This window comes from Streptopelia decaocto, assembly GCF_964273445.1.
Source record: "Streptopelia decaocto genome assembly, chromosome: 1".
In the NCBI taxonomy this organism is placed as follows: domain Eukaryota; kingdom Metazoa; phylum Chordata; class Aves; order Columbiformes; family Columbidae; genus Streptopelia; species Streptopelia decaocto.
The window spans coordinates 70,062,887-70,087,997 of record NC_138663.1 but is presented as its reverse complement, the minus strand read 5'-3'; the positions used below and the strand labels follow the sequence as shown (position 1 = coordinate 70,087,997).

The 25,111-nt window shown below is 40.0% G+C and overlaps 1 protein-coding gene across 3 annotated transcripts in view; it reads left to right on the top strand.

Annotated features, from left to right (window-relative positions):
- Positions 1-25,111, top strand: part of FAR2 (fatty acyl-CoA reductase 2) — a 151,347-nt gene that overhangs the window by 25,795 nt on the left and 100,441 nt on the right. The gene's annotated exons all lie outside the window — the stretch shown is intronic.

The window sequence follows — 25,111 nt, the reverse complement described above, 5'->3', positions numbered from 1 at the left end:
TTGTAGATAGATATCTTGTGGCTCTTTTTTAAAAAAAAAAAAAATTGAATAGCAGGTATTAAGCAGATTTTTCATTTCTGTTCATGTTTCCCTGCTAGCAAAAGATGATTACAAATACATAATATTTACAGGTATGATAGTTTTTTCCAGGTAGCTATTACAAAAGCTCATGCAATACTATGTCACACTGGGTATATGAAATAGGTACACACAATTATTTGCAAAAGCTGCCACACAGAAATCATTGTTCTTGCTATAAGATGTCAAGTAGAGCTAAATAGAATATATTTTATGATTCTGTTCTAGTCTATTCTATATTTTTTTCAAGATATGCATGCTTTCAGTGTCAAAACATCCTTCCAGCTACTGCTTTAAACAGTCAAGCTCTTCTGGTCAAGAACTGTCTTCTTGCTTTATGCTGATTCAGTCTTAAGTGATGGGTTCTAGGCTCGTGGCTACAGTTTAGCAACACTAAAATTTAGCAAGGCTTTTTTAATCAACTTTCTGCACCAAGCAAATAAACTTTGCAGAACAGGTGAAGAGAATGAAAAACACTGTTCCTCTGGAGAAAAAAAAAAAAAAAAGAGGTTTAATTTTTTAAAATTTGTGTGGATTATTAGCTGGGCTGAGAACTGCACCTTTTCACCACGGAAGGGATAGTTTCACTCCTGTAAATGTGTCTACAAAGAAATCACAGTCCTAAATCATCTGGTTCATAGTTATCTACATTTGTTAGGTACCGAGGCAACAATGTACACAGAATACCATACTGTCAGAAAGCAAGTTTCTTAAATCACCGAAAAAAACTATTGGCACCAAAGTTGGAGTTGTAAGTTGTTTCTCTTTCCTCCAAGAAAAGGCTACATGTTAAAGGCCTTCCTTTGGAAAAAGTACATTTATGGTTAACGAACACTATGTGCTCTTAGCCATTGTAACTTTCCATTATTTTCTTTGTCATTTTTTTTTGTAAAATGCTGGTAGATACGTGTTTGTATAAAAGCTCTGCTTGCCAATTATTTTTCTTCTACCTTTCCCAACTGATCAATCTACTAGTAAGGCTTTAATTAAGAATTAAGTTGCAGAAGGTGTAAAGTGGGAGAGACTATCCATCATCTATCAGAAATCTATAGTATATTCTTCCACCAACTTTTTTCTCCTGATGTCAGACCACAGCAATGAAGTGATAAACCTTCATCTTGTCATCCTCCACCCTCCCATATGCGTCACTATCTGTCATGCAAGGCCTTATTGCTCTATCCCTTTATCAACCCCTATAATTACACCTATTATATAAACCTCAAAATGTTAATCTGCAGATTTGATACTATCACACTGGTTGCTTGCATCTTTCCTTGGCATGCTGCCTTCCTTTTGCGAAGTGTATGACATGGTGTCACGCTTCAGTACAGAGGCATGCTAGTGTAGATGATGTTAATAGCTGTGCCTTGAGGCAAGAGCTTCAAGGCAGCTCTTGGAACAGCAACCACCAGCCTTATATGATGCAACGGTTTGTTATCCTGCTTTTCCACAAAGGGACAAAGTGATATAGAGGACACAGAGGTCACTGCTAGGAAACAACTGCTCATCATTGCATCCCAGCAAGACAAGTCTATAATAAAACCTACCTTACAATGACATTGATGTGTGGATTCATTCCATCCATCTTGGGATTGCCTGGAGAAAAGTTGCTTTTCCATCTGTCCACTTTTGGTGGGTGCATCAGCATACATCCATGATAAGGTGAAGTTCCTAACATAATTTGGGGCACTTGTGAACCTCTGGAAGGTGTAACAAATACCGTAAGATATGTGCAGATGAAACAAGTTTTATACACTGTATGTGAGCTCTGAATTAATATCTGTGCCTCACTAGTATTTTTTCAGGGCAGTACCACAAACATTCTCTTACTCCATGTTTCCACATGTGACATGAAGGATTCAACGTGGTCTGGTATTTTTCCACCAGCTGTGTTTCAGGCATGATGACGTGGTAAAGCAATGCAACTAGGGAACCTGCTTCCAGCATTTTCTTCTTTCTGCAGCCTCCTGTGGTGATGCTTCTCCTGGTACCTTATCTAGGTTGTGGAGACCTGTATGCCAAGTGAGGAAAACATTGTTGGGAGACCTGTATTCTGGCGGTCTGTAGCCAGCCAACCAGTTTGCTCAGCAGGTGCTCCCCAGATGCTGTGTATAGCATTTGGGAGTGGGTACTTTATATTTCAACAATCTTCTTGTCAGTGAAAGATACACTGAAAATGAGTTTCTCCTGTGGTGCGCTAAGGCACAGACAGTGGTGTAAAAGTAAAATGAGTGTCTGTGGATGGGTACCTGTAATGCTTTACCTTGCTTCAGTGGACATGATTCTCATCTTTGTTTTGTCTTATTACTTGAGAAAACTGCTTATGTTCCATAGTCAACTGCTTCAGTTTCTATCCCTTTATATTTTTCTTTTATCTGCTCTGTCCATCCTTTTTGCATTTAGCTGGCAAGATTGCCATCACTGCCATTTCTTTGCTGAAGGCCTTGAGACTGCTGCCTTGGCTAATGAAGCCTGACAAAAATGGCCAAGACCACTGGGAGCTTCTCAGGTGGCTATGCACTGGGCTTCCCACCTCCCTGCTTTTGGGAAGTGTTGGCACATGGTCAACAGAGGTCCTTCTGAATGGGAATCTGCTGCACACCATACTGGGAGCATCCTCATGCTGCATGAGTGAGGCTGTCTTTACCCAGAGAGACCACCTAGTCTGTGCAAAAATACCCACACAAATAAAGTAATCTAAGCAGTTACACCTGGCATATTGTTAGAGGGGCTGGGTGATGGGTGGGGGTGTAAAAATATTGCCAGCAAAGTTGTGTGCAACTGGTGCCTATTTAGTCACTATGTAAATACATGCTGGAGGATCCTAAAACTGTGTGTGTTTGGTGAACATTCTCTTTATAGTTCAGTCATTTCAGAGATGATCAGCAGTCAGGAATGCTAAGAAGGAAGGATTTTGGATATTAGATAATTGAGCACAAGGTGTAACAGACAAGGAAGGTTCAGGTGAGTTGTACCATCACAGCTTTCACTTCAGACCAATAAAGCATGCAGCTGGTTGTACAGGAGCAGAAAAATTGCATAGCTCCCCGTGCAACACGAGATAGAGTGCACTGATGCCCTGTTAATAATATTTAAGGATAATATCCTTGGAGTCAAGACTAGCAGAGCTGTACTTTATACGAATTGTTGCATCTTTAGAGTCTCCACAATCTTAAACTACAGTTGAAGGCACATATATATTAATAGCATAAGCCTATTACTTCAAGAAGCTAAAAGAGCAGAAGCAACAGTATACAGTTTGTAAATTCTCTGTTGGCTAAAGGAATGTTTCATTAATGCAGGAGATACAGAAAGGGAGAATCTCAGCTCTTAATAGCATTTTTCAGAGATTGCAGCTTATTATAGCATATCTAGTAAATGTCCTCCACCTTTTTACACCATGATACACCGGCAAATAACAAAAGCCTGGAGATAATGAAGAGGCTGCATTCCTATGTGGATGGGCTGGGAGAAGCCAGAACCCAAGCAGTTCTTCTATGTTTTGATTTTTCACAGCCGCCTGGGGAGGACGAGGGAACGCATTGCAACTCGGATGCTGATGGCTGTGGTACAGGATGGAAATGTTTCCACCCCTCCTTCTGGGCCAGCACTCCCAGTTCTGGTCCTCATAATGACTATGTGTACAGGTGGGGCAGAACAAAAAGGAGCTACTTCTACATGGCCTCTTGTTCTTTTCCTTTGTTAAGCAAGCATTAGACATGGTGGTTTTTTAGAGTTTTTTGAAACATGAAAGAATATCTCTAAGCACTTTATACAGGCAAATGTGCAGTTGTTGGATAAGGACTATTTGCTGCTCTTGATAAGCAATTCAGACTAATCAATGTTTGGTTCAGTGCTAGCACTGGAAAATCAGAGAGGAAAAAACACTGGCCTACGAATTTGAGGGAGAAAACTGTTCTGGTTAAAATAAACTGTTCAGGTTGATGACCCACCTCCTGCCAAGCAGTAAACAAAAGTGATAAATGTTAAAGCAAAGCTGTTTCATTTTTATAATTTTGAAATAAAATATTTTGGGTTTGGGGGCCTTTTTTTATCCCCTCTTCCCTAAGTAATTATATGAAACTGACGCCAAAAGTGATGTATTAATAACTCTAAAATCATTGATGTCACCAAGATCTTAATTTTTTACCAAGAGACTTTCAGCCAAAAGTTCTTGCATGCCTCTAATTCTGACTTCCCTACCATAACAACACATGGGTAGAAGTCAGTGGATGCATCAGATTACTCTTAAGTGTAAGATGCCTGAGCTCAGTGCCAATGATGATGTTCCAAGGTGTGTATATATTGTGCTCTCTCCAACATATCATGTCTGACACTTAGTTAATATACCATAAGGAAACAATACTGCATGAGCAGCTTGTTTCACACAATGAAAGCGTATTCTGATGAGCACATCAGGGGGCTAAATCAGGTGCACAAAGACTGAAGACTATGGATGTAGTTCCATGTTGCAGCCCTTTGTCTGCCACATCCATCTGTCACCAGTAGTCCAAGAGGGGTCTCTTCCAACACAACATTTTAGGATCATCTGCTTAGTAAGATCTTCTGCCTCACTAGCCATTGAGCTTCTTTTCATCATGTTGGAGTACTTAACCTACAGCACATAATTAATGTATTTTTGAGAATATCTGTTTATTTTACAGAAGTTGCAGTGACAATTTAGATGCTTCTCTGTCTTGGCTTTGCAAGTGAAATTGTGGCTCTCTGAAATCTACTCCATAATCTACTCTGGTTTGATTTTTCAATTTCTGCTTGAGGTGCAGATAGAAAATCTTGTGGGAGCATCACAGTTTGGTCTGTCTTCCTTCTGCAACAGGACAGTGCCATAGCTGTATTATCCAGGTTTTTCAATAAATCAAGCCTGTAGATCTGATTCATCCCAGAAGATGCTAAGGAGCACCAATTCTGTTGTTTGGTCAGTCCTTGGAAAATTCTCCTCATTGTAGGTAACCTTCCTGTATAGCCAGCCAACTGTTTTTGAAACACAGTTCTAACCCTCAGGACTGGAAATGTATTTGCCAACTGAGAATCAGATTGTATGGCTCACTTCCTGCACCTTAAAGATGTTTCATTACAGAGTGCATCACAGCTGTCTTCCTGCTCCTACACCTTTTGTCTTGCGAAACTTAATTATATATTCATCTCCCCCTCCCTTTGCTTGCGATATCTCCTGCTATATTTTCAGAAGGGCACTGATTCCTGAGAGCAGTCCATTAAAGTCCTGTATGGACCAAACTAGAAAACAGGTCATAGTTTGATTTTGGTAAAATATTGGTTTGGAATGTTAAAACACTCTGATTTCTGTAGCTGAAATCAGATCATATCCATCTAGGTTTGACTCAATAGCTGAGATACCTCTTTCCAGGTGAATCAAGTTAGGGAGAGCCCTCAACATGAGGGCTGACGTGTAGTGACAAGTTTTAACATTCCTGTCACCATGCCCTAGATATGACTGTGAAGAGACATTGTCTTAGGCTTAAGACACTGATACCACTCACACTGCTGCCAACTGGAATGCAGCCTTCAGGATGGGAGAACTTCCCCCCTAATAGATATTCCAGAAATGAAATGAAACTTCTGCCTTTCATTTTGTTATGAGAAAATCCTCAAAATTCTAATAGTTTTATCTAAAAATATCATAAACTTTGAGAAAGATAATGGACAGGTTTTCCAACATCCTCTAAATACCAGGAGCACTGAATAAAACTGGGTTGTTTGAAAATCTCTTCTAGTATTAGTGTTATTATATTTGCATCTTTTATCCCAACCGCATTTTTCCTAACTGAGCTGAATTTGTTTTCCTTGTGAGAATCTTTAGTTCCCACCCTGTTGCCACTGCAAACACTGGTACCCATGTGCGTAGAACTTACCTGTGTAGTTACACACTTTTCCTCATCAAAACGTTTACTGGCTTCAAATAAAGCCATGACTAAACAAGAAGAAGTTTTGTTATTTAAACTTTGCCTGAATTGCAGACAAAATCTATCCTGACAATGCAAAGAGAAGGAAACACCACCACTGCTTCTGCCCCAAATTCCTTGGCATACTCCTGGCAGAATCTGAGAAGATTTGGAATTTGTGTGTGTTGGTGGTTTTTTATATTATCTTTATGAAACTTTGCTCCTTGGTGTTGCTGGTGAATAGGGCATGCTGACATTCGACAGGCAGGCCTAGGAAACGGAAGAGGCATGGAGCTTGCTTTGATACCTTCATTGGGTAACATAGTTTCATCTAGTCAAAGGATGGTTTGACTAAAATAAGAATTAAAAATTTAAAGTCTTCCTGGTCAGGAAGAGAAATTCTCTCCCTGTTACAAAAACCCGTTTCCCTAAATGTAAATTTCTTAAAGTAGTATGGTGCTGCACACAGCTCTAGGTCTTTTGCAGCCCTGAAAGCTGCACGTATTCGCATTTATGTTGTCTCTCTCAAATCACATCTATTTTCATTCCCAGACATGGTATCCATTGTTCTGCTTGTCTTCAGGCAAGCAGGAGGATCAGTTTGCTCCAGGTCTATTACTTCTGTGGTGCTTGCTGAGGTGCTCTGTCCCTTGTTCAAGGACATGGCTATTAGATCAAGATGGCAAAAAAACAAACAAAAAAAGACAGGTAAGAGGTTATGTCTGTTGAGGGTATGTCTGTGCTGACCTGTGAGAAGAGCAGTCATTGAGCTGATGCTTCTGCCTGTGTCACAGCAGTGCCATGGGACATTATGAGCTTAGATCTTCAAAGGTACATTCAAAAGTGTCATCTGGCAGCTCTGTATGTTGATTGAGGAGCAGCAGTGCCTGGACCTGATTTTATAACTCCAAGTGCTGGAAGCAGTTGTTCACAGCTACACCAGGACATGGCTGCAGCTCTCTGCTACAAGGTGCAGGTCTGCTCTGTGGTAATTTCAGCAGGATGTAACCTTGGCTGGTGATTCTGGGGCTACAGATGAAAGGATTTGGTAAACACAGTTCTACAGAAAGGCAATTGTCTTGCGTTGCTGAGTGTTTCATGTCTTTAGAATACTGACAATATTGGGATAGCCTTCCAGCATTTTTGTTGTTTTGTGGGGAGAATGGATTGTCTTTTTAGCTTGGTTTGTTGTTTTCTTACACTGGTGTTTTGTTCTGGGTTATTTGTTTGTGGGATTTTTTGTTAAAAAAAAAAATCTGTTTTTTGTACATAACACAAGAGCATTGTGTGAGGAATGCTGTTAAGGGTGGTAGATGTGGAATGATGTGTGCTGGTCATATTTTGTTGTTTTGAAAACAAATGTGCCCCTCCTCTCCTGTTGCAATCTGCTGATTCAGCTGAAGAAGCAAGGTCAGCTTTCATCCCTCTTCTCCATTCCTTTCTTCCCTTATTCTGGAAATATTTTAGAATATTCCTTGCTCACTACCAGAGAGGTTCATGCTTTCCTTCTTAGCTCTGCAGTCACCCAGGGCTCCTGGCTGCTTCCTGATACTTCTGCTCTACACCCCACTGGATTTTGAGCTGGGGTGGATCAAAAAACCTTATAGCTGGGAAAGGAGGAAGGTTACAGGTATATTATTGGAGGAGGCAGGGTCGATAGAAGCAAGAGAGCAGATTAAATGGTCTCATTTCTTTTTGCGTGAAAGATTTTAAAACTGGCCAGTGACCCAACGGTTAACATGGTGGTTGCTCACATGCAGTTACACAGGACGTGCCATATCTCAGTGTTGCAAGGGATCTCAGCTGGTTCACTGCAGAGAATTACAGCAATTCAGCCACTTTTGGTGACATCAGATTTCTGAAGAAGGCATCTGGTTCTCAGCAAAATGAGTGTGTCCGCTGCATGACAAGAGTCAAAAATGTGCACTGACAGAAGAACACTTCACAGTGGAGAAAGGAGGGCCTCGATGAAGAGAAGAAAGTAACAAATTCAGTTCTACATAAGCTGTCTCGGGCAACAAAGGTTTTAAGTCACCTCCTAATTAGATGACTGTTGCAACTGAAAACAGGCAACTCTACACCTCCTTTCCCAAGCTATTGCAAAACACTGAAGAGGAGTTTGTGATGGTGACAAAGGTCAGGTGGCTTGGCGATCTGACATGAACCCTTGGTTGTGTTGAAAGGAGAGATCCTTCACCACTCACTGCATCAGAGCCTGGATTTTTCTGTCTTTATGTATTTCACCATCTGATAATTTCAGGAAGGGACTGGGAGAGAAAGCGTTGCTAATATTTTCAGTTACAGTTGAACATTGTCCTTGGGCAACTGTAAGATAAGACCATTTTTTTTTGTATAAACTTCCTGGTCATTTGCAGCTTTGGTGGCAGGTGACGGATATATCTGTTAGGGCAGCCAGACAAATGAGCAAATCTGGAAAGCTGCCTTGCCTGAACAGATGTTTCTTTGCACAAACAAATTTGGAAAGCCCCTTTGAACAGATAGTATGACCAAATCACCATGTTTAATGGCTTTAACTTTCATGTCAGAGAAATCAAGAATTTTGAGGATGGAAAACTTCGTAAAGTACCTTTGGTACTCCAATTTTATAAATGAGAAATATAGTAAGCACCTAATTGTGAAATAAGTAAAAGTGACAGGCTTGTCATAGGATTTTATCTTACTTCTATCCCTTTCTAAGCACAGCAAGACGATTATTTTAATCAGGTAATTAATATTTTATCTTGTAGTCATATTTGGAGTAGAGAAATTCAAGCAAAGATTGAGAATCCATGCTCAGATGAAATGGTAAATATTGTACCATTATGAAGTAGGTCAATTTTTTTTAAACTTTCCAGCATTTGAAGTATTTCTTTAAAAGCAGACGTATGCTGTCTATCTCTGAAAGTACTAGTAAAATCAATACCTCATTGGCTTAAATATGCTGCTGCTGGCCAAAACTTTGCAGCGAATTTTGAGCAGCAGATGTTATCCCCTGCATCCCACGGATGTCCGTGTTTGTGTGTAACCTTTGCTGATGTGTATGGAGAGTCCTGGACTCAAAATCTCCCATGTGTATTGCTGTCTGCAACTGTGCTGGATGCACACCTGGCCTGTGGAGGAGTTCCTTTTGTGTCTTAGCAATGGGTATAGAACTTTATAACTCTTGTTGTTGCATTTCTATGAACTTACATGGTAGATGCTACGTTTGAGAATAGTGGAATGAGGTTTGAATGATGTACTGAAGGATTAAATATTTATGTTGTATGGGGTTTTTCTAAGAGGTCCCTACTTAACCTTAATTTAATCTGGCCATTATGAAAAAACATTCTCTTAATACTAGCAAAAGATTAAAAACAGAATTTTTAAAATATACTTGGTGACAGAGAAAAAAACTGGTTTCTCCAGTCCTACCTTCAGTCCACATGTGAAGGCAGTCTGAGGCTTTTCACAGATTCTGCCAGGTGTGGTTATCCAGCAAATTCTTATTGCTAAATATATACATTTCTCAGTTCTGAAAACAAACTTAAGCCTGGGCTTGGACTTGTTAGAGCATTGACTCGGGAGTGTTCCCAGGCCTGCCTAGAGCTCAGCTCTGGATGGGGGACAGGCCACGTGAGGGAGTTTGGGATCAGCACCTCCAGAGCAGCTTTACTGGCAGTCAGTGTCAGGTTTTCAACCTTCTTGAGTTTCCAGGTGCATGCTGTTGAATCACTCTTATTTTCTTTCTGTCATGTATCTCCACACCTTGCACCCTGCTCTCCTTATCCTTCCATGCTTCCTTCCCCTCACCAGCCTTAATGTAATATCAGTGCTTAAAGCTGCATTGCAGAGCAAGCTTCCCTTCCCGATGATGGGCTAAATTAATCTTGTTCCTCACTGAAGAGAAGGGGCACTCTAAGAACAAGTTTAATGCTACAAATGGTCTGAAGAAAACATCACTATGGTGTCACTGTGCCTTAATGTAATTTTTAAATTTTTTTAGTATCTATGGAATTTTCCTTTGTCACAGCCGAGTTTGATGAAATCTGTTGTATGCTAAGTATTTGGGAGTACCATCAGCCTGGCCAGATAGGAAGAGATGCAGATGCAATGTTATTTTAGATGACTGTGTTTAAATGTGTGTAATGCTGTCTAAGTGTGGCATGTTAACCAGGAGGACAGGTGAGGAAATCGTGTTTCAGGTTGTAATTATTCAGTGTAGGTTGCAGCTGAACACTGATCTCTGTTGCAACCGTTCCAAACTAAGTGTGGCTTTGGGGAAAGAATGGACAAACCAGTAGGAACCCCATCCAGCTACACTGGCAATTTTGGCTATCTTAGTTTCAGAGTTAAAAGAAGTAGGGTTCACAAGTCTCAGCCTCTACCACTACAGAACTGTGGTACCTAATACTGGAAAATCATGAGTCATGTTATCATCCTGTTCCAGTTTTTGTCCCTTCAAAAAGATCTAAAATGATAAGAAACTGCATGCTTAATGATGTCATTTGAGCTTATTATCTTTGCAGGACAGGGTCTTTAACTGGCCTTTGTATAAATAGAAAATCACTATTTCAGAACTCAGAGCTTCATTTAGTCCCCAGCAACCTCTGTCTGTAGTCATAGTCACCCTTTCTTTTCCTCTCCTTTCCTCTCTGCTCTGTAGCCTTCTGCTGTCTCTATTCTTGGGTCCCTGAAGTACACAACTGGTGGGTTAAACTCTCTGCCAGGTTAACACTTTCTTGTTCCCTGCTTCTCACTCCAGATTTTTACCTCCTCCAGCTTACTCTGGAATCCCTCCTAAAACCCACATTTCTTGAACACCAGGCTCGTTTTCTGTCCAAAGGCTCCCAGTTTCACACTACATCCTCTTCAGTAGGATATTTTTCTCAGTTTTTGTCCACAAATTTATGTTTCTGCAGTATCATTTCCTACTGCTGCATATTCACAGATCCACTTTCTATCTTCTGTCTGGGCTGTAAACAGATAAACATAAGCCTGGATTTACAGCAATTGGAAATGTGTGTAAAGATTTTTCTTAGTAGGGCAAGTTCCATCCTCTTACAGAAGCTGTAAGGGAATCAAAGCCCATTTAGCCTTTTGACCAAAGGTGGCCTTCTTCAGTCATATACAGAAAAAAAAGATACAGAAGGTACAGTGAGCATTTGGGTTATTTATGGGAAGAAATATCACAAATAATAACAAAAAAACACTGCCTAAGTTCAGAGAAGTGTGAAGGGTCACTGTGAGGGGTCAATGTGGAGCTGATTCTACAGCCAGTTTTGGGAACTTTTATCTTTTCTGATCTCAAATGTCATCTGTGGATCCCATTTACAGCTGTAGTTTGGGAATAAAAATGTGGAGGGGCACATTTACCCCGACTATCATTTTGTATGAGTCTTTCTGCACTTTTTCCCCTGGCTTCCTTCTGTTGCGTGTGCAGGATGTAGCCCAATTTTATTAATTCTCATCAGAATTTTACTGAAAAATTCCTCGGTATCTTCAACAACTTTGGCAGCTGTCTTCATTTTCTCTATTTTCTCTGAACAGTTGGGCAGCAACTAAAAAAAGGTTTTGCATATGTTTTGCAGGAGTTTCTTGATTTACAGTGTTCCTAATATTATCAAAGGGAATGCACCCAAAACAAGGTACATCCTCATTCCAGTCTGAATTACGAGGCACTGAACAGATTCTATAGAAGAATGAAATTCTACGTAGCAGATCTTTTCAGCTCCATTTTCTCCCATTTGGTTTACAACTGTCTCCTGGACTATTTCTGTGCATCTTTGATCAGATCTCTTAATATCCCAGTGTGTCAATCTAGGTTAAGTATAGCACTACTTCTCTACCTTGCAATGATGCAGTGAGCTGGAATCTGCTTTGTATTGCTTGGATTAGAAAAGAACGAAATACGGGAGAAGTTAGTAATAATCTCAGACTTTTTTGGATTAGGCTTTGTGTAAGGTTGCCAGAAGTGTGCAATGAATAGAATTAGGGCCTAGTTGCTGTAGGGTCTAGTGTAGCAGAGGCCATTCTTGAAGTAAAAGCCCATGTAATGAGGTTGAATTAATTATTACAGTGTATATTGTAGCAAATATAGCCAGCTATCTTGCACCTTTAATCGTTCTGCAAGTAGATGAATATGTCTTCTCTTATTAATTAATTATGAAATACCTCAGAATATGTGGGAAAGACAGGGTGAAAATTTGAAGCTATGGAGCAATAAGAAATATTTTTGATGTAAACTTATTCCAGTGTATACTATTGTACTTAACAACAAAGTCTACCAAAGCTTTTCAGGCTACCTGGAAATTCAGCTTTCATAATTATAGTAATTATTTCTCTGCACTTGCTTTTTGCTGAAAATCAAAGAGTTCTGAGTTTCAGTCATGCAGGTTTCCCACTTTACAGGACTTTTAAATTTTACATCTTTTCTGGTTTGACTTTATGAAGAAAAGCAAAAATGAGAAACAAAACAAAACATCCCTCAGGTCAGGCTGATGACACAGGAAGCAGCATTACATTGAAACCCCTCTGTAGCTGCCCCTGGGGTTGCCCTAGGGAAGCTTCAGTTTCTATATATATTTTAAAAGTGGAATATTACAGAGCTAAGGGAAAGAGCACTCAGGAGAGAAGGTAAAAGATCTGCAGAAAATTAGAGAGAAGCCCAGAGTAGCAGAAGTGTGAATGGCTTGTAGAAAGAGAGAGAAAAACCGAGACAACTAGTAAATATTTCACAAAGTAAAGTCAAAATATATTTTTATTTATCTTTTACTGGTCAGTAAAATATTTTCCCTTAAAAAAACTTCTCTGGTCTACCTAGAAAATAACTTGCGCACCAGTACCTTTTTGATTTTGTTGTTTTAGAATCATAAAATAATTTAGGTTGGAAGGGACCTTCAAAGGTCATCTAGTCCAACCCCCCTGCAATGAGCAGGGACACCTTCAACTCAATCAGGTTGCTCAGAGCCCCATTCAGCCTGGTCTTATGTGTTTCCAGGGATGGGGCATCTACAAACCCTCTAAGCAACCTGTTCCATTGTTTCACCACTATTATTGTAAAAAAATTCTTCCTCATGTCTAGCCTTAATTGCTTCCCATTTAGTTTAAAACCGTTACCCCTTATCTTGTCATAACAGGCTCTGCTGAAAAGTCTGTCTTCATCTTTCTTATAGGCCCCTTTTAAGTACTGAAAGGCTGCAAAAATGTTTCCCCGGAGCCTTCTCTTCTCCAGGCTGAACAACCCCAACTCTCTCAGCCTGTCCTCACAGCAGAGCTGTTCCAGCCCTCTGATCATCTTGGTGGCCTCCTCTGGCCCAACAGGTCCATGTCTTTCCTGTCTGAGGGCTCCAGAGCTGGATGCAGGACTCCAGATGAGGTCTCATTAGAGCAGACTACAGGGGCAGAATCACCTCCCTTAACCTGCTGGCCATGCTCCTTTTGATCTTTTGACACTTCTCCACTGGAAGATTCATTTTGAATCCTCTCTCTGCTCTAGGTTAGACAAAAAGTGATTTATTTCTTCTGTGAGCAGTTAGAAGCCAGTGTTGCCTGGAAAGTTTTTTACATAGTATTATCTTTATGGAAAAGATTTCCTTCCTGCTGAATCCCTTTTGTTCTTTTTCCATTTCAGTGAAAGATCTTTGTTTTTTAACGTACATGTTGAGTGAGGAGCAAACATGGTCCATCGTTCCCAGCTCCTAGTGAGAAGCTCAGGCAGAAATGGGGAAAACAAACCTCCTTGAATGTCCTTCAGCTGAAACTGTCTTTCACCAGTGGACTTTGGGATGGTTTCCAACCTGGAAGCCCTGGTGTCTTACTTTTTGTAGTCTTTCCTTCTCACTTTTGGGCCCTTTGTGGGTCAGTGTCAGTATTAGTAAAATTGTATAATGTGGTTACTCTGTCCATACTTCTGACACACCTCAGAGTTAAGGGTCAAATAGTTCTAGCTCCTCATATATTCAATGAGAAGAGAGAGGAGTATCCAACAAGGAGAGTCAGAGTCTCTTTCCATTGTTTTTTGCTGTCTTTTTTTTGTATTTTGGGGGCTGTCCCTATTACTAATGTTGAAGGAGCAAGCAGAGCTCTTGGCACAGGCAACCAGAAGAAAGAGCATTGGCTGTGCGTGCAAAGGAGCCACTGCTTATCCCAGCTTCCCTCTGTAACCGGCATGGAAATATGACTAGACTACTAAGAGTACAGGTTGGGTTATCGTTCTGATAAAACAGCACTTCAGAAAGATGTAAAAATCTGCTCCCAGGGTGAAAGAAATAGAAGAAGCCACATTATAGGCTGTAGCTTCCAAAGAATGAAGACAAAGCCTTTTTCTTTCTGAATCAATCTCCCTGCTCAGACACTCGCTGAGTTTAGTCATTTGGTAGCTACTTAGAGGCTTTACCAGGGCTGGAAAGATAAAAATAGTCTTTCGGGTTTTCATAAACCTGTCATTAAGAAAGAAGTGGTCCCTTGACAAAACGGAATGGTTTTCTGAGGAGCAGGTTGAGACAGAAGACTAAGATGTCTCAGGAAAGCCTCTCTGGCCAAAATAGTTATTAGGCTTCAAGGTAATCTATTGTCTAAAACCAAGATTTGTTGTACTAGGAAGCGAGTTTTTTGATCACTAGTGCACTAAGAAAAAAAAATGTATAGAGAAGTTGCATAACTGTGTGAAACTTGGCATTCTTGAAGGTATTTTTATTTGTGTCTGGGAAGTGCTTTTATGTAGCTTGGAAAAATTAGCTGCATATATGTCCATCTATAATGCTAAGTTGCTTTTGCCTGAACCAGAAGATAATTTGTATTTAGCTTTTGTTTGGTTGGTTTTTTTTTCGTCATCTTCACAATGTTACTGAATGCTGTTTCTGAGGCCCACACTCAGGGATATTTGCCAGAGATCAGCATAACATTTACAGCATGCAAAACTAAATGCCAGTACAGCAAAGAAACTAATTTTCAGCTCCCCTCTCCCCTTTTGTGTGTTTGTATTCTTCTTCCTTGTCATTTTTGAAGAAAAAAAATATATTAAATGTGCATATAATCATAGTAATAATTACAGAAACACAGAATGGTTTGTCTTGCACCTCTGGAAGTTTCTTTCTTCTTGCCCATCCTGGAGATGGTCTCAACAGTTGCCTTTTACTGTCCATTGGTCTGTTCTCAGCCTCTATGACCTTCCCAAAACAGTAGACTGTCAGCCCCATTGGATGCATCCCCTCCAGCCCCACAGAACTGTGTAGATCTGCTATGCCGGGGTCATTCCCTCCATCTTCCTCTACCAGGGGTAACACTTTCCTTCCCCAGACTCTGCTATGAGACACAGGCACCTGGGAGGTCTGAGTGCAGAGCTTGCAAGTGAAGACCATAAATATATATTCTCTACACAGAATTAGTGGAAGTTTGGAATATTTCCTCTACTGAAGTTATGGTTTACTATCCAAATATCCGTGTATTGTCATGAGATTTTCAGTAATTAAGCAAGAAATGAAAGAATAAATTGATGGAACCCCAATTTTGCAGATCACATGCATTAGGGTTTGGCATTTTTTGCAAATAACCTGAGTTATTCTCCTCAAACTGGACATGATTAGCTGTCACTTCCTTAGATTTTTGAGAGATTGTCATCATACTGGAACGTAATGTGTGAGTTGCCAAAGTGCATAAACAAAGGGGAATGTGAAGAGAGAATTGGAAATGGGACAACAAGAAAAGAAGGTAGTTTAAAAAGCCTCTTACGTTAAGCGTATTTTAATATATTGTATAAAATATGGAACTTAAAATATTGTATATTAAATGTAAACACTTCCATGTGAAGCTGGTCTAAAGAAGCTTGCAAAATGAAGGATTTTAATTGACATTTAAGCTGCAGGAAATCTGAAGCGGTTTTAAAAGGCGTGTGAAGCTTTTTTTCTTTATTTCTTATTTTACTTCTGAGGTGAAGACTTTTAGATTAATTTCTGCAGTTCTGGCTAATTTTACTTCTGTGACTGCATTATGCAAGGAAAGTGCAATGTTCAACGCCTGTGTAATTTGTACATTATCTGCCATGAGAGAGGAGACACTGCTCTGAGAGAATGCGCAGTGGATTTTGTGAACAACCAAAGCCATTTTAACTTCCTACACAAGCACTCCAAACAAGTCAAGGGTTGACAGTGAGTAATAAAATGTAGCTTGGCTTTGTGGCATGGTGGTGAGAGAAAGGGAGGAGGGATGAGAGAAAGGCGAATGCATATCGGTGATAAATGGGCAAGAGGAGTGCCCAGGCTACTGTGAGCAAATGGTGTAATGGAGATGAACTCAACATAGTTTCATCTGTTTAGGCAAAGACATTGTGCTGCTTTCCCATGAGGGAGAGCTGTGATGCTCTGTCTTATCTGTCTTATAACAGTCAGCAAACCAGAGGGAGTTTTTAAAGACCAGCTTAAATAAAAGATTTGGCTAGGAAAGATATGTGAGGAAAAAAATTAATAGTAGAGTACATAGCAAGCACTGATTGAGAAGAAATGAGGAGGAGGAATAACCAGGCCTGATTTAAAACTCAGTATTTCCTTCCCTCAGGGAATTCTGCTAACTTCAGCATTTATCTTTATGCTGGAGAGAAATAAAAAAAAAATCTCAATTTTGTGGTTGAATAGGGGGTTATGAAAAATGTTGGTTTTCAAAAGGATAATGTGGGTTTTCTTTAAAAGACCAGTTTGACATTATGTCTTCCTATTCTGATTTTAATGAGTCCTAGGAATGGCGGTTTGGAAATGTCCTCATTGATCACTACAAGCTGGGGTCACTGGCCAACCACTTCTGTCCTGGTGAATCACATTTTTGTGCCTCCTGCTCTGCATCCAAAGATGCTCTAGCAGAATGGAGGTCACAGCATATGCCAGGATTTGCATGAGTGTGTGTCTCTTGGGAAATATAGTCCATCAATTGGTCCAGCTTATAGTGATAATGAGGCCCAGACCTACGTGAGCTAGAATCGTAATTTGGCATAGTGGCAATACAGGTGGATGCAGATCAATGTCAAAATGAGACAACATTTGGCAAAATGACAGATTCTACTTGATTCTGAGTGACCTTGCCTCCAGGAGAAACGTTTTGCTTCAGCATTCTTTCTGGAAATAATCTAAATACTTCAGTAAAATGACTGAAAATATGCTTGTAAAAAAAAAAAAAAAAAAAAAAAAATTTAAAATTACCCATCAATTCCCGAACTGGCTTTCCCATGTAAATGTAGCATCAGCAAAGTTATTGTATGTTCTGGCAAGGCGGGGTATTTGTATGTTGTGTATAATAAGTTGAGGAAGCTATGTGTGCTCTCAAAGCAAGACCACAGCATGTGTGGTAGTCTAGGGAGAAAAAGGAAAGTAAAATCAGTAGTTTATTGAAGGTTATTGAGATTAAAAGTGGCTTTTATAGAGAGAGAAGCAGGACATTCGTGCAACAGTTTAAAAAAATACAGGTTTAATTTAGCGGCATCATAAAGATCTCCAGATCAGCATGTGTACTCCATCCAGCCAAAGGCTGTTACCCTGCAATGAATATTTCTGTGAAAGGAACATTTATTCCTGTAGAAGAGTATTTAATCAGGATGATCTTTATGTAATTTTGAGGGAGAAAAGGCCTCCATAATAGCTTACGCAAATTCTCTTCATTGGCAATTTGTAAAACACCTGCTCTAGGAGCCACAATAACAGGAAATAAAACAAATAGCTCATTTCAGGTGTCATGCTGCAAAAATATGAAGCTGGTATTTGATTATTTCTTTTAGCTTGTGCTCAGGTGGCCAAAAAGGCCAACAGCACCCTGGCTTGTAGCAGGAACAGTGTGGCCAGCAGGACTAGGGAAGTGATTGTGCCACTTTGCTCAGTGCTGGTGAGGCTCCACCTCAAATCCTGTGTTCAGTTTTGGGCCCATCACTACAGGAAAGACATTGAGGTGCTGGAGAGAGTTCAGAGGAGGGAGATGAGGCTGGTGAGGGGTCTGGAGCACAAGTCTGATGGGGAGCAGCTGAGGGAACTGGGTTTGTTTAGCTTGGAGAAAAGGAAGTTGAGGAGAGACCTTACTGCTGTCTACAACTACCTGAAAAGAAGCTGTAGCGTGGAGGATGTTGGTCTCTTCTCCCAAGTAGCAAGTGATACAATGAGAGCAAATGGCCTCAAGTTGTGCCAGGGAAGGTTCAGATTGGATATTAGGAAAAAATTCTTCACGGAAAGGGTTGTCAAGCACTGGAACAGGCTGCCCAGGGAAGTGGTTGAGTCACCATCCCTGGACGTGTTTAAACAATGTATAGATGAGGTTCTTAGGGACGTGGTTTAGTGCCAGAGTTAGGTGAATGTTTGGACTTGATGATCTTGAGGTTCTCTTCCAACCAAAATGATTCTATGATTCTAAAGTGAGTCCTAACATGAGAAATTGAAGTTACAGTAGACACAGAATAATGAAGTACAAACTGGGCAGAGTTGTTCCCTTGATGCACAGCTTTTGCTTGGGTGGACCAGCATTCAACCAGGTGTTGGGAGCCTCACAGGAAACAAAGGCCCTTCCTTGGGCTGTGAGCTGGGAGGGTCTCCACAAGGATGGGTAGAGCCAGGGTGGAGATCATTGAACTCCTTTCTTTTTGAGGTGGTCATGCCTTTCTCCTCCCATCTTCTTCACTACAATCATTTCCCCTGTGAGTCATGGGAGACTTGTTTCAATAGGAGGCTTACGGCTACTTAGTCTGTTTGTTTAGGATTGTGGTTTAAGGTGCTTATATGAAAAAGAGCTTGTCATGTTTGTTTTTTTTTTTTCATCTTTACTGTGTCAATATTGTCCTTCGTAAGTGGGAGGACAAGCTGTACGAGTAAAACGGAAGTGTTTTCACTTATAGTTTACCAAGCTTTTCAAGAAAAAAATATTGGATACAGCTGAGTCACATGTATCCTCTGTGGGGAGAGAAAGTACTTTTTGGTTTTATTCTGAGTTTCTTCTTTCTTGCTGAACTGACTGGTTTTGCTTTAGGATAGGGCACGAGGAAGAACTACAGCCTGAAATCTGTTTGCTCTGATATGTGGAGAAAAATATGAAAGCATTATATTAATCTATTTCAGTGAAAATGAAGATATAATGAACTCTGCAATAGGGGGCTCTTTTTTCTAGGTATTAGGAAAGGAGCGCTAAATTGTCTTAATAGTGTTCTGTGCACAGCAGTTCTCTCATAGACTGAAACGTGAGTTACAATGAAGTTGTTTTGTGATAAAGTGACTCATCTATCCATTCAACAGCTATTTAACAAAAATGCTAAGCCCGTTGCGCAAAGAACAGGCTATATCTTCCAGAAAGAGTTGTCAAATAAAGAACTGGTCATATTGCCTCATGTTGGCTATTGTGTCAGCTTGTTTATAGCTGTTGCAATTCTCCTCTTGTGTTTTATAGTATGCCATGACTGTGTGTGTCCAATGCACCTTAGAGCTGTTTTATTTCCTAACAACTAATGGCTTCTCTGCTTCCTGAAAACCTTTCAATACCTCCCTTATAGCAAATAGAAAGGAGGAACCAGCTGATCCCTGTCCTATGCTATAAAGTCTCCTGTGTTGCAAGAGAGTTTGGCTGACTTTCCTGACTAACCCAACTGCATGCAGACAGACTTCTCTAAGAGCTGATTTTTTCAGGTAAGCCATGCTCCTAAATCCTTGCTCTGTCAGTGATGATAGACCTTCTCTCCCACACTCCCTCTCAAGTGATTTCCCCACTTCTCACTTCTCCATTCCCATCTCCTCAGCTGGGGACTTCCACACAGAAATGGTGGATTAAGGCTAATGGTAGCTACTGGGGTTTTGTGTTACTCCTCCTTGCTTGATGGCCATGGAGGATCTGTTCCTATTATTATATAAGCTTCCCAGTTTGGAAGACAGCACTGCAGGTTGGACCGAAGCATTAAAAAGGAGAAAGAAAAGAAGGGATTTGAAGTGGAATAGAACTGGCAAAGCACCCATGAGGAGCTGGAAAGACTGGCCTGAAATTATTCATGTGAGACTTAATGCAAATCCTGGGGAAAGTTGCTTGTAACTGTTCTGATTGATAAATTTTAAAATTGGGGTACTTCCTAAAAAAGGTAGATTAAGTGTTCCTACCGAGAGGCCAGAGTTTTACTGTGTGAAGGCCTTGGCAATAAAATGGGACAAACGAATTCTTGCTTTTTCCTGCCTCTCATCCCACCACTGTCTCACAGCACCCTCAGCGTTGCTGACAAAACTCTTTCTCAAGCCACATTGTAAACCAATCCAGTGAATTTGTTTAACTCACAACTTGATCACACAAGAATTCTTCCTGCTCAAGTGAAGAGGCAAGAAAAATGTCATGAGTTTCTAAAGAATTTCTGAAAAAAACTAAATGTGCTGCCAAAACCTCTGTGTTTAGCCACAGTGAAACTCCAGAGATTGATGAAAGAGAGAAGCTGAGGATTAGCAATGGTTTTCCCCTGTGAAATGCAGTGCATTGATTGTTTCAGTCTTCCTGTCAGAACTGAAGAATGTTGCAATTAAGGCTTATGATTGTACACATTCTGCAAATTATTGGCCCAGGCTCTGCCTCAGAGTTAAACTTCAGGTGTTGTAAATTTGCAAGGATCAGCCTGCTACAAAAAAATTGTTCCTGTAATGTAAAAATGATCTAAGAGCTTCGACATCACCCATGGGCATCTCTGTGCTCTATAGTGATTAGTGGTGCTAATAGCTTTATGGAGCATTTGACAGTTGGCTAACCTGACATCTTGCAGCCAACTGGGAAGCCTGGCAGTGCAGAGATGCCTTTCTTCTCCTTTCCCTTGCCATTCATAATTTATCTTTTAGGTTGTAGATAGTTGCTTTTATTTTCTGTCACTGTTTCTAAGGATGAGCTACTTGTTCTATGAAATACCTGATTTAAGTTCTCTCTCTCCTGCTCAACACTGTGACTTCCTAACCTGAATTTGAATGTTGAAGTTTTCTAACTTCTTGAAAATCTAAAAAATGCCTGATTTTTATTTGTAAGAAACTGATCCTCGAGTCTCTTTAGAAATGACCTCTTTATGCTGTTCAAGTTTTGGTTACACAAGATCACAACATTGCATTCATTCTTCAGCCCCTCAACTTGAATGTGAAATGTGTGTCTTGACAGCAACCTCTTTACCCTCTGTGGTATTAGAAGATTTCAACTAGATCAAATAATTTGCAAGTTAGTATCATCTAAATTAATTATTTTTTCCAAGCATGAATCACCTACCATGTCCCTGCTGTACCTATGGTTCAGTTTCCTTCTGTCAGAATACTCATACAATATTCACAGGCCCCTCTGGTTATTTAGGACTGCATCCTTTGCAGGACATCTCTGCCATTTGGTTGTTAAGATCCAGATTTCTTGGCATGTGTTCAGTATAAGATCAAAGAGGATGGATATGGTGGCAAAACTACTAAATCTCCCAAAACCTACATTGCCTTTCCGTGTAAATTTAGGCCATCTCAGTGTGTTGTTTTCTGTGGTTTCAATCATCCTTCTGAGAAAACTGGGATCCTTGGGTCATGCCATTTCTTTATCTGCCACCACTTTTTCTCTGGTCATCCCATTGGGAAGGGGTCAAGAAAGGGCACTGGCAAAAATTATAAGAGAGACAGGAAAAGTTCTCAGGAAGCCAAATTTGCTGACTTTTGTGCTGTTTTGCACTGCCAGGGAAAAAAAAAAAAAGTTTCTTCTAAAATAGTTTTTTGTGCTACAGATAGTTCAAGATATAAAATTTTGAGCAGAGTGAAGCACCTTCCCTGTTAGTTTTTTTTTTTTTTTTTTGCTTTCCTTTCACAAGCAACAGAATGATACCACTTTTCTGCTATTAAACTGAGAGGAAAAAATGGTTGCTTCTACCTGTAGGCATGTTTGTTCCCTTCTACTCCTTTCCCTAAGAGGTGTAATTGAGCAGAAGCATTACTCTGTGTGCTTATTTTGGTAAAAATCCCTGTATTGCAGGAAGTGTCCTGTCTCAAAGACTACTTTTTGGCAAGGTCAATGCATGTTTTGGCAGTTATTAATACATTTTTTTTTTCTTTCTTGTGGCAAACCTAGAGTAGATACATGCTACATGTTATGTCCCGCCCAATCAAGCTGTGTGTTTTGGCAGTGAATTTCCAGCCTGGCAATCTGCATGTAACTCACTTCAGCTCTTTTTAATAGGACTCTTATCTGGCCTAAAGATTAGTAGTAAAAAAATCCAAGATGGGGGATATCCAACAAACATTGTAAGACTTAGAGATGAATAATTTGTGTCTGACGAATCTGGACAATAATGCAATCAGTGATACCTTGAAGGGGACATCGCACCTTTTGGCTACTGTTTAGAGAAACAGGGACGGATAACAGTTTATTTATTGAGAGGTAGCCTTCCACGCACAGATGTTGTTACTCCAAGTCAGTTGACATTTATTATCATGGTGTCTCTAGGCTTTGGTTTGAGGACAGGCTCTGAACCCACGTGAGACTTCAAATGAATTGCAAAGATCCAGGGCCTGAGAGACCAGACTTAAGACGTGAATCTTTTGTGGTTTTTGGCACAAAATAATTAAGAGAGGGTGGTTGAGCTTATTCGATCTCAAAATTTTAAGTACACAATATAGGGAGAGCGTGCTGTGAGGGTCTAGTGCAACAGAGCTAAAAGCACTGAAGCACCTTGCTAGTGTTTCAGTTTCATAACTAGTAACATTTGCTTGATATTTATAATCTCTGACTGTGAACTTTGTCTCTGAGATCTTGAGGTCATAAGAGATTCAAAAAGAGCATATTTTCTTGGGAAAAAATAATAATAAAAAATAAACAGTAATTGAGTCTTAAATTATTTTTTCTTAAATGATATGGACAAATCCTTCCTTTTATTGTTATGTTTGATCAAACATCCATGCTTATGTAGTCACAACACAGCTAAATACCTTTACCTTGGAACATAACAATTTCCTGTCTCTACAACAGAGGAAAGACTTTAAACAAATTCTTAAAAAATAATAATCAGAATTCATCAACACTCTGTACTTGTACCTGAGCTTGAAATCACTGGTGCACAATAGCACAGCATTTACTGCAGTGTTTTATACTAGCAAAATGCAGCTAATTAAGTGACTAATATCTCTTTTGAGATATTGCATCACATGTGTATTTTGTTACTAACTTTCTGAAACTTCAATAGTTTCATCTATATTAACAGAAGACTGTTGTCAGAGAAAAAGCTGCTGCATTTTGATGAGCTGAGGCTCAGCACATTTGTTGATTAGATGCTGCAGGGAAAAATCTGGGACTATACCTGACTTCGTCTGACACCTGTCATATGCCTTTGCGTATTTATTTCTATACTTCTCTGTGCTACATGAAACCATGCTAATATATCAAATTTGTGTCGTCTTGTGCATTTTGAGGGCAGGAACATTAATCAATCCAGGGGCACTAACCACTAATTTGGCTGTACAGCTTGATATCTTGCTGCTGGAGGGGCAAAGATCACATTATTGGAAGGAGGTTTGCTGGGTGCTGGTCCACAGGGTTGTACTTCATAAGCTTTGTGAGGTCAGCATAAATATGTCATTTTCAAGTTGTGTTCCTGGGCCTTAACCTTATTTAAAATTATTCCAACATTTAAACTGTTGTTTGACTTTAAGAGGACTATCTTGGATTTCCTGGAAATAGGATGAATTTCATTTTATAGATCATGGTAGGATGAGATCTAGGGGAACTGAATCCAGCCTTGCAAAATTTGTGGATATTTTTCTTTACCAGATAATTGCGATTTTAATTTAAGAAAGAAAAAGTAATGAAAAAACTTTATTCAGTATAGGAGCATGTAAATTTTGAATGCAAAGGTTCTTAAGGATGAGGAAGTAATTTGTGATTCAGGAAAACACGTGCACTAATTTGAGCCTGGCACTGATTACAATGGGTTTATTCAGGTACTTTAAACTTAAACTTCTCTTGAATGTTTAGAACCATTTTTCCCTTCCCTTCTTGCATTTCAGTGCATAGAGGATGTATTAGATGACATTAGTTTGGCCTGACCATCCTTTTCTAATGCTGCACTTATGTTTTATTCAAAGCTGGATTTTTTTGAATTTCTATAAATGTGCCTTGTCATCTCTCATCAGCTTGTCTTCTAAGTATTGGAGAAAGAGAGAAGAAAAAAAAAATGGTCCTTATATGTGGGAAAGGAGGAAAAAAGTTCTCTGGACCAGTATGTGCCAGCCAAGAAGAATTTTCTGTTTACATCTTATTGTTTTTTCTTCTGAAGAAGTGTGTTGCAGAGGCTCCCAGTGCTGTAAGGCACTCTGCTGCCTCATTATTGAGAGCCACTGGTTTGCTGAGCAAAGCTCCTTAATGCAGCTTTCTGTAACTCCAGGGAATTCTCTTTAGTGTCTTCTTCCTGCTCTTTTTCCTTTATCTGAAGAGTAAATGTTTGTGTTTCTTGGAGAACTTTGGGGAGAGAAATCTGCAGACTGTGCTGCCTATCTTCCACAGAAACCAATAGAGGAGATATAAGGAGTATATTTTCCTTGCACTTTGTGAGAAAATCTATTTTAGAAGAGTATTATTTTGATCTTCTAATTTAGTTGTTTCTGCACATAATCATAATTTCCCTCCTGAATCCACAGTTTGGTCTGTGTGCTCTTGAGAGAGGAATCTGTCTGCAGTGGATCTACAGCCAAACAGCCAAAAACTCCCGCACCGGCACACACAGAACGGAGCAGGGACAGTAATGCAAAGGAATGGAAGCTGGTAACAGCAAGGACCATCAGGAGGAAAAGATTCCCCTCAAAGCCTCAGGTGCCCTTGCAGAACCACTTCACCACTATACAGACTGAAGAGGAAAGACTCAATGATTTTATTGCCTCAGTCTTTACTGGCAAGTGCTGTAGCCACACTGCTCAAGTTGCAGAAGGCAAAGGCAAGGACTGAGACAATGAAGAGCCACCCACTGTAGGAGAGGATCAGGTGTGAGACTATCTAAGGGACCTGAAGGTACCCAAGCCTGTGGGACACAATGAGATGCATCCATGGGTCCTGAGGGAACTGGCAGATGAAGTTGCTAAGCCACTATCCATCATATTTGAGAAGTTGTGGCAGTCCAGTGAAGTTTCCACTGACATAACCCCCAATTTTAA